Raw genomic sequence first — 4,932 nt, 5'->3', positions numbered from 1 at the left:
GCTTTCAGTGGTATATTGTTCACTCCTTAGCTGGGGCAGCACATTAAGGAGATGCTGAGTAACTCCGTCAATAACGTCGCTTTCTCTCTCCTCACACCTACGAAGACACCAGTTTCTGTTGTCTTCTGACGTGTCATCGTTTAGGACTCCACCCTCTAACCAGACGTCAATCAATGCAAATTCTCAAGAGCTGATTACTGCCATTCGACAGAGGCATGCACAGAGGAGGCACCATCTGCGAGATCGCAACTTGGGACATTGAAACCTATCATTAACGCCAGCTATAATTTAAGGGTAAAACGAATTTGGTCGTTTGCCCTAGGATATTGCGAGGAAACTACTTTTGACTTGGGGAGTTTATGGTCTTTCTTTGTCAGACATCATTCTGTTTGAGACTGTAACTGTACCTGGGTCAATTGAAATGGTTGTACAAAATGACAAAAATAAATAAATAAATAATAGATATATTTCACAAAGGTGGTTTATAACACGAGTTACTTTCATAGAAATGTAATCTTTGAGTCTATGATGTTTCATACATTTTTGAAAAACATCTTCTACAAAAGTTCTTAAAAAATTCCTTTCAAATTACTTTGAAAATGTCAAGTAGTGTAACAATCAAAGAAAAGGTATTAAAATGCTTTCCTTGCACCTTGAATAGCCAACACATGAATCTACACAACTTAATCATTAATTTAAAAAAGTCTGAGTCAAAAAATATCAAGAAGTTTTCTTAGGGTTCCTCCAACTGACCTAAACAAAATTTCTTAATGTCATGCCATTTCATAGAAACATCAAAATATCAGATTTAAAAAGGGCCATGAGGGTCTTAATGTGTTCTTTTATGCTAAAAGAATGTTCCAAACTACTTAAGCCCAACTACTTATATTTTTACATTGTTATTATTTTATTTTATTTTATTTTTCAAAAATTTCAGCTCTTAATGAGACTTTTTTTTAATGAGACGGTTACACCACTTCGACATTTTAGGGATAGTTCACTCAAAATTGAAAATTCTAGCATCATTTACTCACCCTCATGACATACCAGATGTGTATGAATTTCCTTCTTCTGCTGAACACAGATGAAGATATTTTAGAAGAATATATCAGCTCTGTAGGTCCACACAATGCAAGTGAATGGTGATCAGGCCTTTTAAACTCCAAAAAGAGATAAAGTCAGCATAAAAGTAATCCAGTTAATCCATGTCTTCTGAAGCGATCCAATCGATTTTAGGTGAGAACAACTCATTTTCTCTGTACATCTGGCCATTGCAGTCTCTAGGCACGATCATGATTTCAAGCTTGATTACACTTCCTAGTGCTTGACGCATGACCAGAGCACTAGATGGCACAGTAGGAAGTGTAATCGAGCTTGAAATCATAATCGCCAAGGAGACCGTTGTCAAGATGTACAGTGAAAAAGGAGGTCTGTTCTCAACGCAAACCAACTGGGTTGCTCCGAAGACATTGGAGTATGATGGATTGTTTATGCTGACTTTATCTGCTTTTTGGAGCTTCAAAGGCCTGATCACCATTCCCTTGCATTGTATGGACGTAGAGAGCTGAATTATTCTTCTAAAAATCATTGTTTGTGTTCTGCAGAAGAAAGAAAATCATACACATCAAGATGGCATGAGGGTGAGTAAATGATGAGAGAGACTGTTCATTTTTGGGTGAACGAACCAGTGGCAGACTCAGGCTGTCTGTGGGGCAGAGGCGAAAAAAATTAAAAAGGGCACCAGCTGCATGTGGTGGTGCACCAGCGCACAGAAATTCATGATGCATTTATGGTGAAACATTTCCAAACACTGGTTAAGATTATTTGTTTTAATATGTGACTCAGATTTTAAGTATAACTACTACATCTCTGTGATAAAACACACAGGGAACTATTAACCATTTATTTCACATGCACACACACATACACACACACACACACACGATGTCACTGAGAATGAGCTGTATATTGAGGAGCTTAGTCAGGGTAGGGAGATAGTCAGGGTGGTGGAATCAGAGTAGAATTCTTCTTTTGGCCATGTGTTTGTAAGTATCAATGACCTTTTCGGGTCAACAGGGATGTCCCTCTCAATGGATAACAGCAGAAGATCTGAGAGCCTGCCTTCCCCACATCTGTTTCTGAGCTGGGTCTTGATCAGCTTCAGTTTAGAGAATGACTACTCAACTGAAGCGTTTGTCACTGGCAATGTGGCATATATTTTGGGGAGCTTAGTCAGGGTAGGGAAACCAGTGTCCACATTGTTGACTTTAAGGCACCTTAGCATAGCTTGCACATTGCTGGTTGGAAGAGCATATGATGAGTAGAACACCTTGAGTTCAGTGACAAGATTTTCTTCCTCCACGTCATAAAACTGGCAAACATCTCTAACAGAAAGTTTCTGCCTTTCCAGTGACTTGAGATGGTAAGGCAGTGAAGACCCGATAGGATTGCCCCAGTTGGGGTATCATCCTTCCCCTTGAATCTCCGGTCTAGCTGCTTGGAGAGGATGTCAATAAAAGTAAAGAACACCTTTCCCCGGTAGTGCTCCTCCAAGCTCTGGGCTTGATGGTCCTCTGTAGAAGATTGGGAGTTGTACTTGTACCTCTGAGGTACCTTTCTGTGTCTGGCTTGTCCAGGTATTTCATCAGGGACCTCAGTGCCAGCTGCCCCTGTTTGTTCTTTGGCTTTTGAAAAGAGGATCTTGAATACCTCATCTTTCCTCATTGCTTCCACCCTTCCCATGACCCCTTCCACAATGGTGTATGATACTGACAGATCAAAGTCCTTTCTCTGGAGTGCAGAAGAAGCAATGGCAGTCTCCGTGAAGACAGGTGTGGCGATCTCCATGCATAGAATACATTCAAAATCTATGCTATGCAAGAGCATCTGGACATCACATGGTATACAGCTTAAAAAACAAACCAAACCAGAAAATGCAGTCTACACACATTAGTAATGCATCTTTAGTAAGCTGCAATATTTCAGTTGGTTTAAATGTAACACATATTGCTATGTAACCTACCTCAAACACTGTAGTGGGATGTGAAGGTTACAGCTCAGACTGCACTAAACCCACTGACAACTGAACATTCTAAAGGGGGTGTGGCTGAGTGTGTGTGAGGATTGTACCAAAAATAAAGGGGTACTCCACCCAAGAGATGATTCTACCTCATTTGCACTCTCTTTTGGAACCAATAAACTCATCCACACAGTTTTTACATCTTTTTTTTGTTTTTTTTCTAAAGGTATGTTTAACTTCTCCATGCTAACTTTTTAACTTCTACATGCTAACAATTCTAAAAACTGGATGAGTTTATTTGCTCCAAACAGCAATGAAAGTGAGGTAGAATCATGCTTCCACTTAACTGTTTTTTAAAAGGATATATACAAAAATAAAAAAAAACAGGGGCACCAGGAGGGCATTTCCACTATAGAGGCATCCCATGAGGGCACATTGTCTCGCAAATAGGGGCACGTAGAGGCAACACATTTTTTAGCATGTAGGACAGCCTATATGGCACTGCATCGCATTATCTCCATTGGAAGGGCACCCACTAGGACACTTAATCACATTTCCTCACACATAGGGGCACCCATGAGGGCACTGCATCCCAATTTTTCCACTGGAAGGGCACCCATTAGTGCACTACATCACATTATCTCCACTGGAAGGGTACCCAGAGGGCACTTCATCACGTTTTTTTTTTTTTTTGCACATAGGGGCACCTTGGAGGGCACTTTACCACATTTCCTCACACATAGGGGCACCCTAGAGGGCACTGCTTCACAATTTTTCCATTGGAAGGGCACCCATTAGCACACAGCATCACGTTTTCTTGCACACTGGGCCACCGTAGATGGCACTTTATCATGTTTTATCTACCACAAGGGCATCCAAGAAGGCACTTTTGTGGCGTTTTTTTTTTTCTAACATAGGGGCACCAGGGGGGTGATCGCTGATCAAATGAAGGCAGGCATATTTAAATTTTTCATGATGTGGCAGAGACATTTAGTGGATTAAGAGATTGGATAACTAAGTGACTATTTGTGCTCCAATAGTCTGGTGGAAACACAGGATTTTAAGACAAACTACTCCCCCATGTGCAGCTGTATTAACTCTGGGTGTAACACGTAATGTGTTGTCACGCTGGAGATCTGGGTTGGAATCCCACCTCTTGACATACTTTTTCCCATGTCGCTACTCTTAATATTTCCTATAATACTACTTATAGTAATAAATAAAAGAGATTCCTCGCAGTGATTTGGTCACAGTGAAGGTCGTGGAGTTGAGAGAAGGATTTGATCCGGATAAAATTAACCATGGTTTTACTGTAGTAATATTGTAATAACCATGTGTTTTGGTGGAAACATTATACTGTAGTTCTGATGTACTAACCATGGTGTTACTACAGTAACTTGTTGTTAATAGTAGTTAATAGGAACCATGTTTAATTTTGTGGTTACTATGATTTTACTAGAAAAATACCATGGTGATACTATGGTTACTGTAGTAAAACCATGGTTAATTTTGTAAGGTAGGGTTAGGGGTTGGTGTAGGGTGTCTGTGACTCCAAATAAACACACTAAAAATGCTGCAGTGATGCCACTAATGATGTATGTTAGTATTTAAACAGGGGTGTAAGAGTATCTGCCACTATTTGCGCTAGAGTGCAAATAGCATCTGTCGCTATTTGCACTTAGTGCAAATACCCTCTGCAAAAAACAAAAAACAAAATTTGTCAAAATAACTTTGAACTCAAAAATTAACATGTCCATCATTTACTCACCAGCTGCACGTGGGTGCATGAAGGGGGCACAAACTGGTAAAACACTAAGAAACTAACTTTTCCTGGTCATGATGTTAAATCATTAAGGTGAGATACCATTATATCAGGTCAATGAATTTTCATATTATCTTCCAAAGCATTTGAC

This window comes from Myxocyprinus asiaticus, chromosome 9 (genome assembly GCF_019703515.2).
Source record: "Myxocyprinus asiaticus isolate MX2 ecotype Aquarium Trade chromosome 9, UBuf_Myxa_2, whole genome shotgun sequence".
Taxonomy (NCBI): Eukaryota; Metazoa; Chordata; class Actinopteri; order Cypriniformes; family Catostomidae; genus Myxocyprinus; species Myxocyprinus asiaticus.
The sequence above is the reverse complement of the archived record's forward strand: the minus strand, read 5'-3'. Positions refer to the sequence as shown.